The sequence below is a fragment of the Aquila chrysaetos genome, chromosome 2 (genome assembly GCF_900496995.4).
Source record: "Aquila chrysaetos chrysaetos chromosome 2, bAquChr1.4, whole genome shotgun sequence".
NCBI lineage: Eukaryota > Metazoa > Chordata > Aves > Accipitriformes > Accipitridae > Aquila > Aquila chrysaetos.
This window is the reverse complement of record NC_044005.1, coordinates 79,761,306-79,779,879: the sequence shown is the minus strand read 5'-3', so window position 1 is coordinate 79,779,879 and position 18,574 is coordinate 79,761,306. Positions and strand designations below refer to the sequence as shown.

Below are 18,574 nucleotides of genomic sequence, written 5' to 3'. Positions count from 1 at the left end.
ATTCTTGTCTAACAGAGAACATACAATAGATTTTTCTTCTCTAATCTTTCAGCAGTGAAGGATAATTAAAACAGCAATATGACAACTGTATTTCACCACGCACAATTTTCAAGTATGAACTGTATTCTGCTGATTCTTTTTTCACCTAACAGGATCAGTAATGAAACCTCTTGGATGAAAATTGTCAAGTATGGGAAGATATATAAAGTTTAAGATCAATAGTTGTTCAGTATGCATTGTATATGAGAGGGGTGACTATATAACAATAACAAAGAAATATATTGCACATGATGAATATCATGTTCTGTAATATGGCTCCAATAAAATAAGAGATTAATGAGAGTCTTTAAATCCAGGGAAATTTCTTGACAAGAAGCTATCAGCCAATGCAGTGTTTTATACATTTGAAGATGGGAAGAAAATGCACACGAGTGCATTACTCTACTTTTCTTTCCTTAAAAGATCTCAAATACAGTTTCATACCCATTATGCAATATTTATACTAGAATATATTATAGTGATACAACTACAGATGTCTGTCCTGAAGTAGTGCACAGTCAGTGTATTCAAGTATGAAGGTATCCGGTCCAATTCTACTTTTCACTGTACTGGCTTCAAAGGGATTGCAGAAATGCAGGGAAGTGGTGTGAATTGGACAAATATAAATTCCTTATCATGTAAAAAAACTCATAAAAAGTCAATTTGAAATGAAATAAAATATATGAGTTTAAATGTATTTGGTAGGCTTTTTATAGTCACTTATTAGGTTTTTCAAGAAACAAACTAAAAAAAATATGTAAAGAACACATCTCTCCTTAATTTTCTTCTGTTTAAAGGCAATCTGTCAGTCAGCTAGAAGGCTCATTTTTCACGTCTATGTGAGTGATTTTGAATATGTGAAACCAGTATTCCTTTCCTCAGTGAGTGACAGTTTGTGACTTTAGAGATACATACTTCTTCCATTAAAAGAGTATATTTTGTTTCCAGAACTAAAAATATTTTCTCTCATAAGCAGTGCTTAAGATGATGTGAAAGTGCTCTCTTTCCTCCCTAAGAGACTAAAAATAATTCTAATTGAAGTTAAATCTTTAAGCTGGAAGAAAATACAGAACATGAAACTTTCAAGTTTTACTTGCACTGGGTTCGAAGGAAAAAGTGTAAGGTCATGAGCCCTGGAAACTGCTTCTTTCCATGGAGCATGAGACAGATACAGGAAATTTTCTTCAATTTACTGAGCCAATAGTTCTCAAACCCAATGTGGCCTTCTAGAGCTAGTCAATGATTATTGGATCATGAAAGTTATCAGTAAGAATCCTAAGCAGTATAAATTACTGTGTGTAGATGTATTTGCAAATATCTGTGCTTTACAATATGTATTGTAATGATCTCAAGCTCCCACTACATAAAGTAGAAGTGTGAGCTCCTGCTGCCAGTCTGCAGTCTGAACCTAAAACTATGTCCTAAAATTGAAAACAGATCTCAGACCATATATATCACCCACCCGTCTCAGTTGCTACTATTTCCAGAAGGTGTTTGCAATAAGATCCTTGCAATCTTTTTTTTTTTTTTGAGTTGAAGAACCGTAAACTACCTTGGATCTGTAGTAGCTGGCTTTCTCATTTTAGGTATCCGAATTCATCTTCCAAAACTCAGCCAGACCAGGTTTTGTCTTTCTTTGTGCTGCTAAGAGAAAATTTAGTTCTTTATACACTATTCATATGGATTCTTTTAGAAACAGTGAGCATACTACCCATGTCAAGCAACACACTTCACCACTGGTTTATTATACATTTCTTCAAATGCTCCATGTTTACCACAAAGTGAAGTTTCCATACAGTCTTTTTGTTCTGGGTATCTCAGGCAGTGGCAAATTATTATAGCATGATGCTTTGCTCAGTGTATAATTTAAAAACAAGCATCCAAAGTAAGCTGAAAGTTACCATGAATCTTAACAGTTATTACAACAGTGGCCTTGCAGCACGCTTCTTGTTCACTCTATCTAACTGTCATATACACATACTACAGAAACTAAAGTAGGTTAGTAGGCAGGATAGTTTATGGTTTCATTGTTATGGGCTTATATTTAAGTTTGCGTACACACATAGTAAATGTGAATTAAAAGGATTCTTCCTTGAAAGTATTTGTAATAAGAATTAAAACATAACTAGAATCAGTAGCTCAGCGAGAGTGCATAGCACCTGTGAAGTGGTAAAATGTCTGAGGAAATTTTCCATCCATTTTCTTTTGGATAGAACACCATCTGTGAATTTATCCTGTGGTATCTCTTTTTTCATAGCTCTTTGTCACTCAGACTGTATACTTTCTATCTCCAGGAAATCCTATAACAGCACCTGCAAAGTCTTGCTCGCAGAGGAACAATCTTTGCCTGAATACAGATGTTTCAATGAGAAATTTGGGAATGTCATCCAGGGATAATAAGCATCAGTCATTCCCCTTTGAAACAAGAAGCATCTGGAGACGTTTCTTAGAAAAGGAAATTCTTGCTTTATAGGCAAAATACCAAAAAAAACCTGCAGGTATTGAAAAAGGCCAAATATTTCAAATGTCCACATCTACTTTAAAAGTGGTAATCAGCTAGAAATACCCTTGTGAGATATTTAGGAAACGTGCAGGTTTTGACCTCAGGTTTGTCTTATATAACTCCATACGTGCAAGAAGATCTTTAATGGAGCAACAACATCTGCTGTGAACTTGTTTATACCAGGCAGATCATCCTAAATCAGATGGAAACCATGAAGTTACTATGAGATTTGTGTGCCGCTGAGGCAGAAAAATAAAAAATTATGATCTTAACCACACGAATTAGGGATTTTTTTACACATAGTCTCAGGCTATTCTTTTGTACTCAGTTACCACCTTTCAGGAAATGATCACTTATAGAAAACAGATAAAGAGATAGAAGAAAAAAATACAAACCAAAACTTAAATTCTGGTGACCCTGAGGACTCCCTGGGGTGTAGGCACTTTTCACGAAAATCATTGTGGTCCTCTCAGCAATACAAATCAGGGACTATTTCAGTAATTTTACTAGTCCCTTTTAGGAAGGGTGCCCTGAGCCCATGTTAAGTAAGCCTGTTCAACAATAAAAACATTCCTTAGCACAAGAATCTCAACTTACTAATTTAGAATTTTCTTATCCCTGTGCAACATTACTAAAATGCTTTACTCATTTCTGCCTCCATCTTTGCTCTTCCCAGGGTACAACATTCTTAAACATTTCTGATTTCTATGTATTCTTACTTAGGAAAGGGTGTTTCAGCATTTCCACTAAATTAACCTCACACTAAATTAGTGTGAAGCCTACATACTTTGCACTGAAAAAAAAAAAAAAAAAGAAAAAAAGAAAAAAAAAGGAAAAGAAAAAAGAAGACAAACCCCTCATTGTTTTTGCAATGGTTGTATTATATGATTCTAACATCTGTTCTATTAGCTTTTAAACAATAGCTCAACATATGGGACTGATACTACCTATGAGTCAAATTCTCACAAAAATTTAGATTTATAAGCTAACCACAGCTAACATTCTCCAAAACATTCTGCCAAGGTGCAAGCATACTACCTTTAACAATAATCTTACACGTGTACTGCTGGAGGGGATAATCTAATGGTAACATTAGACTGGATCTCTTGCAATTAATTTGAAAAATTAATTCTTATTTGCAAATGTATGATGGAGAAAATCATCATGTTATTAGGATCCACAGATGTGGATGGGATGTTCACTTCTTCCCAAAAGACAGAAATTTTTACATTAATCCAGAAGCTATGAGCCCCAGTCCAGATCAGGATACATATTTTCAGGCTGAACTCCTTCAAATTTCTAATATAAATTTATTCCTGTATATCAAAGTGGTAGCATCCTAGAACAACGTATTACTGCCTGCTTTGGATTGTCTTTTTCAGCAAAGGGTTCTATTTAGGTTTTCCTCTTCCTCAGGTGTCTCACAGGAAATGTACGGACACAAACCATTCTTCACCTCTGTTCTTTCTCAAGTGATTACATTAGCAGTGTTGTGGATAGTCCATGCTTGTTATTGTGCTTTATAGAATAATATTACTCAGTTTGTAAGCAAAACATTAGAATTATATTTCATGTTGACTGAAATATGGGGATAAAAGAGGTAAAACATTTTATTTGAGATGATTGTATCCTTTGGGTTCACTGTTAGAAAATTAAATACAAAGATATACATAGAAATACATCTGTAAGATATATGTAGAAATATGTATAAAATGGTGGTGTTTTTTTGCAAATTCTCTTTGCCTAGACTACGAGAGCTTTTCTGGCTCTCTGTATCTTAAGGTAGAAGCGATCAGTCTATGGAATGAGGTATTGCATATATTGTAGAAAATTATTCAGTAACATTATCAATTACTTAAATTTGAAACATCCCTGCCATGGAGCTCTTACTTTGAAAATCTTTCTTATTTTACTGTTAAAATACACTGATAGCATAGTCTCAAAGACATTACACTCATTCGCTGAAGTTGAGTGAGCAGCAGCCAGCTGGGACATGGATGACAGATGAGATAATCATACCTGAAACACAGTACTTGCCTGAATACCTACATTATTGGGATCCAGGAGATCTTGTCTCACACACAGGCAAAATACTTGTGTATCATCAGATAAGGAATATTTTGACTCAGAGTCAGCCTCTGTGAGCTCCTGTTGACCTGTTACTGGTGTGTTTAAATTCTAACTGAGGAAACAAAAATACAGGTTGGTGTACCATCTGGTTAAGACAGGTGACCCCTGCCCTGAGGGGTGGAGACATAAAAAGAAGGAAAGCTGCAGTTTCATACGGTCACATTTTATACCTGTCTCAGAGAGCTATAAGCTATCTGCAGCAAACATTCATTTTGATACATGTCATATGTCTTTTTCAGGTAGGAAAGTCAGTTTGTCAAATGACAGCCACTTTTCCTGCTGACATAGTTGTATTCACCCTCCTTAAATGCTCAGTAAGGAGTTGGAGGTTTGTCAGTTAAATATATGACATTGTTATGACTCTTGATGACATGTGCAATGACACGACTTACCTAGGGTGTTAAAAGTCATCTCTCTGCCAAGGATGTGAAGTGACACAGTGCTCGTTCCACTGCTGGTCTTGCCTCTTCTGTAATCGATATTTTTGAACTGGTTGTACCAGTGATACACTTTTGTACCTTTTGCACAGCTCTCATCCAGGTCATGTGAGAGCTTTGTGGGGCACCACCATGAGTAGCTATCCTGCGGGAAAAAAAATGAGGAATTACTCTGCTACACATCCACCTTAAAAATGCCAATCTCATCTGGCCTGTACTTACTTAAACAGAATTCTCAGAGACAGCAAGGACAGACTTTAACCTTCAATGCCAATGTTTTAACACTTAAATCCTAGGAGAAAAACCTCAGCTGACATTTGAAAGTATCTGTAAATACTGAGTTTATTGTGGGTGTTCACAACCCAAAGATAGTTTTGAGAATGTAAAAAGTGTTCTATTTTGAAAATGCTACCTTAAATGTTAAGAGAAAACCTTAACCTAGAGAATGAACAAGTTTTCCCTAAAAAAAAAAAAAAAAAATAGAATATTTGATATGCTTATAGCCATAAGAAATTCAAAGTTCTTTTTTGGTTAATGCTATTTGATAGATGCAGCCTTGTTCACTGCCATTAAAGTAATTGGAAAACTTGAGCTGATTCCCATAGAAGGTAAAAGTAACTTTTGTGCAATAATGGAAAAATGGTTAGAGCGGTATGGAATTAACTTCCTAGAAAAAGGAAAGTCATACCTGAAGTAAATCTGCATGTTTACTAAGGATGGCATCAATGCTTTTGGAAGCACATTACTTACTACCTCTAAATGTCCTTTGATGTAAAGTGCTATGGGAAAGGCCCAAAAATATACATAAGCATTGTGATGCTCAGCACTGAAATGTCTAAAAGTTATGCTTTTCTCTGCAAGGATGGAATTCATGATCTTGAATCTCAACTGAAAAGGGAGAGGTGCCTAAGCATGGGACTCACTTTAGGCAGAATACGAAGTAGAAGGGGAAATGTTCCCTCCAATCTGACTTTCACCTGAATTTGAACATATATCTCTAGCTTCTAATTAGGCACTAAAGGAAAAAGTTCCAGGATCTACTTTCTGTATAAGAGCTAAATGGCAAATGGATTCCCAAAGGAAGGAGGAAACCTGAGCTTCGGTTATTCTTAATATTCAGGGATTTGAATGCACAGGTCTTCTTTTCAAGGAAAATCATCACATCTTTTTGCTGCCTAAGCTAAGCCATTATATGAATGCATGATTCATAGGAGCTGGAAGAGGAAAGACCACAACTTGAAGGCACTGGGCAGTACATTCAGCTGCAAGTCGAGTGTGACTTTTGTTGCCTGAATTATATCACAAAGAGAATTAAGAAGCCCTCCTTGAAATTGGTGCTTTCTGCTTATTCTGCTTAGGCTTCCTCTGCTCAGCAATGTTTTGGGGAAGATGAAGATGGTCGAAGACAATAGCAACCCTGTTGAATCCATAGGCTGACATTGACTCATGTTTTGCTATTGTATTTTCATTTCAATTTCCTTTAAAATGAAAAGAAGGGTTAGAAAGAAGTTTAGTAGGTACATTGAAGGAAGCATTTGCATTTTGATATCAGCAATGTTTTCAAACATTTACAAATATTGTAATTCTTTTCTGACACGAACGTTTGTCAAAATGTAAAAGACCACAGTGTGCCACACAGTCAACACACGTTTGTTTTTTAAACTAAACATAATATATATAACGTAATCTATATAATAGATATACAACATGATGTCTAGTGTAATTTCATTTGAACAGTGCCCTTCAGCAACACTGGGCAGCAGCTACATAAAAGACAGAAAAAACACGGGAAATTCTTCCAGAGTGATTAAACAGCGTTCCATTAAGAAAATACAACACTGTATTCTGAGTATGGATCAATCTACTCAGAGGTAAAGTGGTTTCTTGAAATATAAAAGCAAATAAAAGCCTATCTTACTATTGCACTGCTTCTATTTATGCAAGGCAAAGCAAATGCCAAAGACAATATGAGGGGGAGTCCTTCTGACAGTTAAATAATCTCTGATAATAACAGTAAGAATCAAGAATGCTTTGAAATGATTATTCAGATATGAGTACTGTTTGTTTATAGAAAAGATATGTCCCAGATATACTGGGAAGAGGTACATAATGTACTAGAGCACAGGGACCTTGTATAATTTGAGGAATAGGATCAATTCTGTACAAGGTCAAGAGTGAAAGTAATTTGTTGTTCAGAATTATTTTCTGGTAGATACATTTTGTCTCTCAAGATCTAGTTAACTGGCAGTTTAGTAAATTCTACTGAAATATTTGGAATATGGTAAGTAGAACCAGGTGACAAACGTCATATAACAACTGATGGCTCTTGGTTATACTCTGTTTTGCTTCCCCCCCATGCTCAAATTAGACAAATAAGACATGTTTCACCTATTGCTGATTTTATTTATCACATGGACAAGTATTCCATGATTTTTCACAAGTTCTTTCTCTGTAGGCTGTCCCTGAATTTGCAAGTAAATCCATGCAAATAGATCCTAAGCTTATTTACCTTTACAGTCACAAGGTAATTCAACCATATATAGTACTTAATGTTAGTCTTTTTTGCTGTGCTTCTGCTGGACTTTCTGGATAGATGGATATTACTTTATTTGCAGGCTTGTGAAAAAATCAAAAATATTAATAAATTGTGAAAGTGCCTTTCACTTTCAAACTCAATGATAGTTACATGTTAAAAACTACAGCAAAAGACTATTGTAGTTGCAAAGCAAAGCACTCAAAAGTTAGAATAGGCTAGAATGTAACTAATCTGTGGAATCTTAATTTGTGCTCTTGTGCATAAGCAGTATAATACAGTTTTTAATTAGATGCTCATGTACTGTTTTGTCCATGAAACCCTTGCATCATTCAGCACACATGATTAATAGTATTCAGAAATAAGTAGCTATTCAATATTTTGTTTTCTCGTCATTACTCACTGTGTAGCCTTAGGCAACTATTCAAATTCTGCTAGGGAGACAGAATTATTAATTTCCTCATGGCTTTTTTGATGGCAGTGATCATTATAACATCTAATGCTTCACAAACAGTAATTAATTTACTTTCACAGAACTATGAAGTGAGAGGGTATTATTCCTGTTTAATAGGTGGGGAGCTGAGGCACAGAGATATCAATTGCTGAAGCTTATGAAAATTTTGAGATTTCCAAGATCTGTTTTCTTAAAAGGATGTCAGGTTTTGTAGAATTTAATTTACTCAAACCATAAATCTCATTAATTTTGGATGCAGTGAGAGCTGCACGTTGCTGCAAAAACAGGTTCTAGGGCTAGGGAACAACTGATGAAATACAGATGTCTATATTGCAGATGACAATAGTTGAATCAGTTACCCTTGACTCCTTTTATAGTCAGTGGAGAGACTTTTAAGGTTTAGCTCATCTCATCTTAAAATAGGTAAGATAAGTCAAATGCTACAAGCGCCTATCTTTCTTTATCGAAGACAGAGTTCCTTTGTAGATCAGCTCAGATGAAGATGTCTAAATGTGAGATGAACACAATTAAGTGAAATGAAACCCACTACAATGCTTCTGTGGTGGGATGCTGAGAAATATACACTGAAAAAATTTATCTCAGTGACTTGCCAAGCTCTGCTTGTCACAGCTGTAGCAAAGATGTGAAAGCTACTATACAGTTTCCCAGGAAGGGCATCAGAAAGGAGATGCAAGTGATTTAGACATAATACCACTTTATTCCTCTTTAAACTTCAGTTTTTTTCACTATTCACATTCCAACATCTTAAAAAAAAAAAAAAAAAAAAAAAAAAAAAAAGCAGCAACAGACAGAATTTCTACAGGCAACAGTTTCTACTTAAATACACTACTTGGTAATATGTGCTCCATCTGAGCATAAACAATTCATTTCATGGTCTCTTGTAGCCTCTCCTAGTTCAAGGGCCCGTACAGACAGCCTCACCTCATCATCATACCCTAGCTCCTCATCTTAATGTCCACTCTTATTACCTCTCTTATTCGAATACCTTGTATTATGGTTTTGTATTATTACCCTGCACATTCACTTCCTTTTGTCTAAAGAACAGAGAGAAAGAACACTGACAGACCACATACTCACCTTCCATATTCTCAGATTCTGCACCTTATACAATAGCTATCGGTAATCAATAGTAATAGGCAGGAAAATAATTCACACTGCTAAATTGGAGCAAAATTTCTATGGATGGAATGAATGAAGTAGTTCCCTAAAAGGATCTAGTGAATCTTGCTGCTAAGCTTGAAAAATGAAGATTGTGACTGTGCTAACAGATGCTTTCTCATAACTTAAATAAATGAGGTAGCTTTTCATGGTAAGAAAACACCTCCTTGATTGCATGGTTCCTCATGTCTAAGTTGCTCTGTATAAAAGCTGCAAAAAATGATTCAAAACAATCTACAAACAATTCTTTAAATTGAACATAAATTTTAATTCAACAAAATTTGTAACTCCATAGGATCACAGATTTTTAGTTTGCCTATTTCTAGGAATTAGATTTCTAATTTTGTGGTTTATATTTGATTAAGCAGGTTGCAATGTTTAGTTCTATAAGCCTCTTGTTATATCCGATATCTGAAACCCAGAGTGCAGTCTAAATGTTACAGAATCTAGTTACAAAATCTAATCATTGTTTGAAATTCACTGTTACATTTATCACATGGTTTGTTTTGTGCCTGTCTACCATGACTTGCCAAGTGATGGAGTTAATGGAACAATCAAGAATTACCTTTCTTATATTGAACAGCAGTTTTTAGGGCGGCCATGAATGATGGATGTGATTTATTCCAGGCCAATGCATCCCATTCTTTCTTTTTTACTTTACAGTTGTGAGAAAATACCTCTCGTGCTAAAAATTGGAACACATCTGCTGAAAGCTTAGTGATAAAGATCCCTTGATGTACGAACATGCAAAGCGTATCATCACTCACTAATGCAGAGCACTGAGACAATATGGAGTCTTACTGTGGAATAAATAGTGGTAGCTGTGAATAAGGATATAGCAAATGGAAGTGTTTTTCTTTGCTTTGGATTTTATGTCCTGAAATCTTTCCCAGGACATGTTTGTCTTTGATACTGGATTCCAATTATTAATTCCAACATAAATATTGGAAAATGAAAATTTAACAAAGCAGAGAGCCTTCAGAAACTTAGTCGCTTACATGAATACAGAAAAATGACATATAAATTCAATCCAAATATTCTTTCAAATGCTTCATGACAATAAATATTTAACACTTCAAAACAGGCAGGAATTCTAAGTACAAATATTTACAAAATGAAATGGATTAATGAAGACATAAATAATCTAGGTGTATTCATGTAAAATAAACCAACCCAAAAATATTGAACAAGCATAAAAATATCCACCCTAGAGGAGAAAAAAAGAAGACGTTTCTGCACATTCATATGTTTAGAAATATCCTCCAATCTGATGGAATATAATTCAGACTGCCCCCTACTTATGCAGAAACATTTTGTCTGATTTAATTCCCTTATGCTTCAGGATTTCATTGACCCATTGCATGCCCAGTTAAATAAGAGACCAACGAAGCGTACACTTCAAGAACACAGAGAAGCAATGAGCCTTGCTGTATTAGAAACTAATATGTAGGTGCTGGTAAAAAGCTGGTGAAAGATTACCAGAAATTCAAAGGATGTCTCCAGCTTGAAACAGAGTGATTTTCCTTCTAGACCTGGAGAACACCATGAGCACTTCTCCATAAACTTTAGAGAATGTCAAGCTTGTTTTGTTTTAATGATTTAGATTCTTTTATTCATGTATGAGTAATAAAATTAATTTGGGGGACTAAGTGGCTTTAGTATCCATTTATACTCGAGCTGGAAGAAAGTGTGACTAGCTGACAAGAACTTATATTTAGAACTCCCACTTTGGGTAAAACACAATTTGAGGTTGATGAAATATCTGAATGATAATATCAGTTCTCCCAAGATAAAACCACTACTTTTTTATTCATTGCTGAGGCTGTCAATCTCTTAATCAGTCTACTATGTTTTTCATATGATCACAACAATGAAAGCCAAACTTTATCCTAATTTTTATATTATGAAAGGAAATCTATCATTTTCTTAAATTATATTTTTTATTTTATTAACATATGTGATAAATGAATTTATTGTTCATGGACAAAACCAAATAACTGTCAAATCAGTAACACCTAGCAGTTAGGTGAATGCTTTGGTGGATATTGGAAGTAGTGTTCTGATGTGTCTAATCAGTTACTGAAGGGCAAAGCAGTGTGGGACTAGACTAAAGGAGTAATTCTAGGCTGCAACTGTTGTATCAGAATTTAGAGCACATCATTTTTGGACCACAGTGTTGTACAGTTGTGAATGACCAGAAAAACAGCAGTGAGCATGGGGACAGTGGAAATTCTAAACAATCATTTGAAGTGCTTTCACAGGAATATGACACATTACATGGCAAGGTCTTACAAATCTACTCCAAAGCATTGAGAAACATGGAAGGAATATGAATTCAGCTGTATCTGTAATAGAAAATCAAAATTCCAACCACAGTTGAGCATATATAAGATATCTATTCATGGTACCTCAACAAATATTTGGACTATACTGTTTTCAGAAAACTATGTAGAGAGTTCAGGCCTTGTCCAAAGATGATTTATAGTACATACAATCGCATCTGTTAATCACCAGAGATTATGTTGAAGATAACAACAGCAACAAGTTTCTCTATGTAGTAAGGATATTTTGACATTTAGTAACAATTTACATCTGAGTTGTTTGGATAAATCCCTTAAATAGGATTAAATAGATCAATCTTGTTAATTCAGACTATATACTCTCAATGTTTTAATAGTAATTTGAGTGCCTCCAATAGTCATGAGTGGGTGGTTTACACACTAGGTGGCTGACATAGGAACTGATGACAGGAATCAGGAATGAAAGACAAGATAGGCAACATCTCACTAATACTCCTATTTTAAAGGCAGGAAGGTAAAATGAACTGACAGAAAATACTGTAGTGCCTTAAATCCCAATTATTTCCTTAGAACCATTCAGAAGTTTAAGGCAGCAATTTAATAACTTCTTTTTTGTAAGCATGAAAACAAAGTCCTTACAAACATTCATGACAGTCACTTCTGACTGTAGCATAGATTTTGGTGTTACAATTTTGGTGCTACATGTATTCTGAATATGAACGGAACTGCACCTGACTTGTCCAGGACTTAGCAGTTCTGAATATTAACTGAGAATCAGATTTAGCTTGCATAGGGTTTGTAACTTAGATTTTGCAATGCTGCCTAGAAGCTCTGACTAAACAAAAAAAAAATTACTCTTTAGTGTGTAACATTACAGTTAAAACAACATAACCTTCTCATTGTGGTAATAATTATATAGCTCATTCTCATGTGGGAAGATAATATATATGCAGTTACTTTTACCTCTGTATTACTACATTCATACCTAATTTTGTATTGATTGCGGCTAATTTGATTTAATAGTACTGTTTGTCTGTGCATACATCTCAGCTATCATAATACAAAAAACATTTGGGCAGACAAGAAATCCTTGTATTCGGCTGCCATAAGCATTATGAAGGCTGTGGATCCAGGACTTCTGTAGGAAACAAGAAAAAAAGGCTTTTTTTTCAAACTATTAGGCAGGGTTAGGCACAACAGATGCATTTCTTCAGGGTGTTCATGAATTCCTAACTCAAAGAAGAACTGAATTCAAATAAACAGTGAGGTTCATCAGAATAAACTATAAATATTTCTCATCCAAAAGAAGATTCAGACTAGTATTTAAACATGTTAATTACCTTCAGTTAATTGGCAATCCAAAGCTGAACTTTAATGACACAGTGCTGATTTACTCCCGTTGAGCATCTGGTTTATAACACAACAGTTTACACAACACTGCATACATGAAGAGCCTGTGTCCTGAAGATCTTACACTGGAAAGATACAACAAAGTAATAGGTATCACACTAAAAAAGAAAACCAAAGAAAACAAAACAGTGTTTTTTCTTCAGAAGTCTCTTTCTGGATAAGGTAAAAATCAGTAATTTAGCAGCACTCTCAGTTAAAATACTGGTTTTAGGCAATTCTTCTCTTTTAGAGAGTTACCAGATCTCTTACCATTAATATGATATTCATATGGCAATTACAGATGTAACATGCACTAAATTTTTGCAAGGTTCCTGATGTATATGAAGCATCTCTGGTTTTCACTTATATAAAATTCTTTGTAGGGATGACTAAATTTTATTATAATTTTTCTCACTGAAGATGGGTACTTCGACCAAAGAATTGTTGGTCAAAACTGCAGACAAATGTAGTAAATTAGACATTTACTTTAAAGCTTCCCACCAAGAAGGTGCAGAAGTATTGGTCCTTTCCCTCTTTAAATTCTATTACTCCACAGGGAAGAACATTCTAATGGATTATTCAATGGCTTTCCTTTCTATTTTTCCAGCCCAAATGGGTTGAAATTCATTACATAACACTAACACAGTTATGATTCTCTGCATGAAGAAATAGGGTTTGATCTTTGTTCAGAATTTGTATTTTTTTCTTATCAATTTATGTCATTATCCTGTCATCTGTAAATAATTGAGTATAATAACTCATCACAAACATCAGGTTTTTTAGCAAAAAGCCTTTGTTGTGAAGTTCAATATTCTTTTAAATGTCTTATTATAAGGCATTTTCAGGTGTTCAGAAAGGTTGACTACACCAAGGAAAGGAAAATTCAACACCTTTTCCCATCTTTTGCACAAAATTTTCTTCAAAAAGCTGATAAAACAGTGAGATATGTAGCACATAAAAATGAAAAGTTGGGAAATATCAGTCTGTAATTTTTTTGTTTCTCTAATATGTAAGAAAGTATTAATTACAATACTTTGCTTTACAGTCTTTCTACCCTCCACTTTTTTTCTTATTCTCTGTGTGGACAGTGAAAAGAAGGTTCAAGAATGGTTTTAAAGGAAAAATTTTCAACAATGTTCTACTTCCAAGTTAGGACCATTTTGTGCCAGTACTACCTGACCCTCAAAATTATATATTTGCATATTTAGCTATACTTGTTTACTCAGCACAGCCTTATTTATGCCGATCCTACAATGAGAATTAAGCTACAGGGAACTAAGGCCATCTTATGCAAGTATCCCTATGCAAAGATGGTCTACAAGAAACCAATGAAATTGAAAAGTAACAAATGCCAATATTTCAAAGGAATACTTTTCATAGAGTCCCCAGTAAACCTCTTCAAAAGGTTTCTACAGGTTACTGTGAAACAAAATACTCTGTAAGTATCCAAAAATGGTGTATATTTATAAAGGTAATAAGAATACTCAGTCATTACTAATATATACTTTAAAAAAAACCCCGCAACTACAGATTTGAAAAGAATGTAAAGGTTCCACAGAACTACTGACCAATCACCAGATATCTGATTTTATAAAGAACTTCACTGAGCTCAAACAAATGCCATAATTTTTTCAGAACTTCTTTCATCTTATTTCTGAGCAGCTTGTGGTCACCATTGTGAGAGAAGTTACTAATGAATTTTACTAATTAGTAATTCCAATTATCTAACAGCAGAAGTTTCCGGTACTATTTTAAATTTGAGGAGAACTATGAAGAATTTGTGGTTGGTTTTTTTCTTTAAATTTGTTGTAGTAATGAAGAAAAAAATATCTAATTTCTACATGTGGCAGGTTGACCCTAGCTAGCTGCAAGGCGCCCACCAAGCTGCTCCATCATTCCTCCTCCTCAAGAGGACAAAGGCAGAAAAAACAACAAAAGCTTGTGGGTCCAGATAACGACGGGGGATCATTCACCAGTTACCATCACAGGCTAAACAGACTTGACCTGGGGTATTAATTTAATTTATTGCCAATCAGAGTAGGACAATGAGAAATACGAACAAATCTAAAAATATCTTCTCCCCATCCCTCCCTGCATCCCAGGCTCAACTTCACTCACCACTTCTCTACCTTCTCCCTCCGACTGGCAGAGTAGGATAGGGGATGGGGGTTGAGGACCGTCCACAACGCGTTGTCTCTGCCGCTCCTTCCTCCTCACACTCTTCCTCTGCTCCTGTGTGGGGTCTCATCCACGAGAGACAGTCTTTCATGAAGTTCTCCAACATGGGTACCTCCCATGGGCAGTGGTTCTTCACGAACTTCTCCAGTGTGGGTCCCTTCCCCGGGCTGCAGTCCTTCAGGCACAGACTGCTCCAGCATGGGTCCCCCGCGGGGTCACAAGTCCTGCCAGAAAACCTGCTCCAGCGTGGGCTCCTCTCTCCACGGGGCCACGGGTCCTGCCGGGAGCCTGCTCCAGCACGGGCTTCCCACGGGGTCACAGCCTCCTTCGGGCATCCCCCTGCTCCGGTGTGGGGTCCTCTCTCCCCGGGCTGCAGGTGAAGATCTGCTCCACCGTGGACCTCCCTGGGCTGCAGGGGGACAGCCTGCCTCACCATGGTCTTCCCCATGGGCTGCAGGGGAATCTCTGCTCTGGTGCCTGGAGCACCTCTTCCCCCTCCTTCTGCACTGACCTGGGGGTCTGCAGAGCTATTTCTCTCACATATTCTCACTCCTCTCTCCCAGCTGCTGTTGCACAGCATTTTTTCCCCTTAACTATGTTATCATCGAGGTGCCACCAGCATCACTGATGGGCTCAGCTTTGGCCAGCGACAGGGACCTGGAGCAGCTCCTGGTGTCTTTTCACAGAAGCCACCCTTGCAGCCCTCTCTCCACTACCAAAACCTTGCCATGTAAACCCAATACACTAAAATAAGATTAAAAAAAAAAAAAAAAAGACAAACTGAAAAATCTGAAATGAAATTTTGAATCAGATTTATAAGCAGAAATTACTTGGTTCCCTTCTTGCCAAAAAGGACACTGAACTGATTTAATGTGAGTCAGTCTTGCTTCCTGACTCATAATTTTCTGAATCACTATCAAAGGTTCAGAACCATCAAACAAAAAAATGTGGGATCCTTTGAGATGTTTTGTTGGTCTCAATAAGTTTGCTTACAGATTCAAACTCTTTGCCAAGTGGGACTAAATTAGCTATGGCTGGCTTGCAACAGATGAGGATCTGACAGATAACTTCTGAAGAACTATATAAAGGCAGGTGTTTCACTAGTTCTGCAAATAAAACAAAACAAAACAAACAACCTTAAGGTTAAATCTGTGGTAAAGCATGCAATTCAAATATAAGTCTTCTGTAAACCTTCATCTACTTCAGATTCATAACCATTGGCCCCTTTCTGAAGGCAATTCCTAACATTCATCAGAACTGACTCAATTAATCTCTTGCATTAAAAGATTGCTTATGTTCCCCTCTTCATATCATATTAACAATCAAGGTTGGTTTTGCACTAAGAATGTGAGACATCTGCGGAACTTCTTCTACCTGACAGATATCGAGCTACCACTTCGTAGAAACATTCCCTAACTATGAAGCCATAGGCTAGTGTGAAATGTTGTCCACTACAGAAGGAAGGAGAAGAAAAGAATACAGCTAGTGGCCAGGGCCCTCAGATGACAGAAGAGTGCTCTGGACTTCAGTCATTTCTTATGACTAAGTCATCCTTCTTCTAAAGCATGCTTTGCTGTATATTCCTTGAAAAAGTCACCTGGAGGAATTAGAAGTCTAGACAAAGACACCACTGAATTCAGATTTCCTAATTCCTAAACAAGTACATTAATTCTTTTACAACGCAAGTTCTTTACAACCTTCTGATTACATCCTTCAACTTAAAAATAAAATATAATAAAAAGCTAGCAATACTTTCTCCTCGGAGCGCTTGTCCTTGTCTGTATGTACTAGGACTGTGTTAAGAGCAGCTGCCAAGCTGAGCCTTTCAGACGAGTTAGGTTCCCCTGTTAACTGCCTAACTCTTAGCCTTACTTTAATTCTAGTCAAGGTCTAACAAGAATACACAAATCATTCAGACCAGAAGTTCTGGGTCTGTACCTATTTCAGAAGAAGGGCTGCAGACAATGTCTGTCAAAGAGGTAGACGCCTATTCAGGGTGGCCGAGCAGCTGCTGAAGAAGGACTTCTGTCACTGCAGTTTTGGATTTGTGCTGCTCTCTTCTGTCCACATCTAATTTAGGCAATAACTTTTTAAGTAGTGCCTTTCCCTTAGTTTCTAGGGTCATGCAAAGTGCATGGAATTACATTGCCTACATATGCAGTATATTAATAATAATTAATATAGTAATAATAATTAATATATTAATAAGTGGAACCATGATCAGCAAGCAGCACATATTGCTGAAGCTCATTCTCTTCTACAATTAGCTGATTTATTTTTTACTGAACTGCAGAAGGAGATAGAGAGAGCAGACTAGACATAAGGGATTTGAGGTGGGGAGGGATTTTTCTTTTTTTTTTTTTGGGTAAAATATTTGATGTAGTATCTGAAGAAATCTTATGCATTCAGCTCAGATCAAAATAGGCATAATGACTTGTGGATAAAAATTGACTGAAGCAATCCAAAGAATAACCATGAAAAACAATGTTTCAAGATGAAATGAAGTGTCATGCACTGCCACAGGGGTCAGAATCAGCTCTTGTCCTATTAAACATCTTCATTAACAATCTGAAAGTGAGAGTAAACAGCATATTAATGAAACTTGCAATTGAAAAAATACAAATGTAACTAGAAAGTACAGAAGCATTTGAAGAAAAAACTTGAAAACCACAAAGTTTAATTGGAAAAAAAAAATCTAAAATAGATATTCTGTAGGAAGATGACACATGGATGATAATGATAATAATAATAGTGTTAAAACAAAGAGCAATAATTAAAAATTCATTTTCAGTATGATTAAAGATGGTCAGAAAATTTCCACTGAATAGATTTTTTTTTTCTTTAGATGTGGCAAATTGTTGATTCTGTGAGTGTCCTGAGAAGTGAGAGAAGTGATTTTCAACATCTTATTGCTTCCTAAATCTTTCAGAATTATTAAAATATCCTATTTTGACCTTTTACACACACAAAAAAAGATTAGCTTTCTGTGTAAAAATGTTAGTTAATTATAGCTGGCTTGTCATTTAGAAAGCTAAAATTGCAACATTTGGAAAATGTCAAAATGAAATATTTCAACTGACTTAAACTAATGTAGGGGGGATTATTGGTTCATAATTTTTTTTTAACTATTTGCCTCACTTCTTAAAAAAGAAAACATTTAGCTTTTCAAAATTTTCTGGTAGTATTGACATTTCTCCTCTAGCTCTAGATGTGATATTTCAGTGGGAAAAATAACCCAAGGTCAATGCAGTTTTTGGCATCCTATGCCAAAACATCAAGTAATCAATCATGAAAGTATTAGTCACTGTCTATCAGGTCTGTTAAGACTGTGGCTAGAATACTTTATACATTTCTCAGCATCTTGGTACCTGATTGGAAAGGGAAGTGAGGGAAAAGGAACAAATTGAATGGAGATCAGAGAAGAGCAACTAA

At 35.8% G+C, this 18,574-nt stretch overlaps 1 long non-coding RNA gene across 2 annotated transcripts; it reads right to left on the bottom strand.

The window, feature by feature from the left end:
- Positions 1-865: 865 nt before the first annotated feature.
- On the bottom strand, positions 866-15,320 carry LOC115333594. 2 transcript variants are annotated; one of them, XR_003920857.2, is made up of 6 exons: positions 15,083-15,320; positions 12,916-13,050; positions 5,065-5,254; positions 4,592-4,724; positions 2,938-3,093; positions 866-1,683 (listed from the first exon to the last, which is right to left on the bottom strand). It is a non-coding gene; the product is annotated as an uncharacterized LOC115333594 (long non-coding RNA). The 2 variants fall into 2 exon arrangements; XR_003920858.2 differs by having other exon boundaries at positions 866-1,680.
- Positions 15,321-18,574: the final 3,254 nt, after the last annotated feature.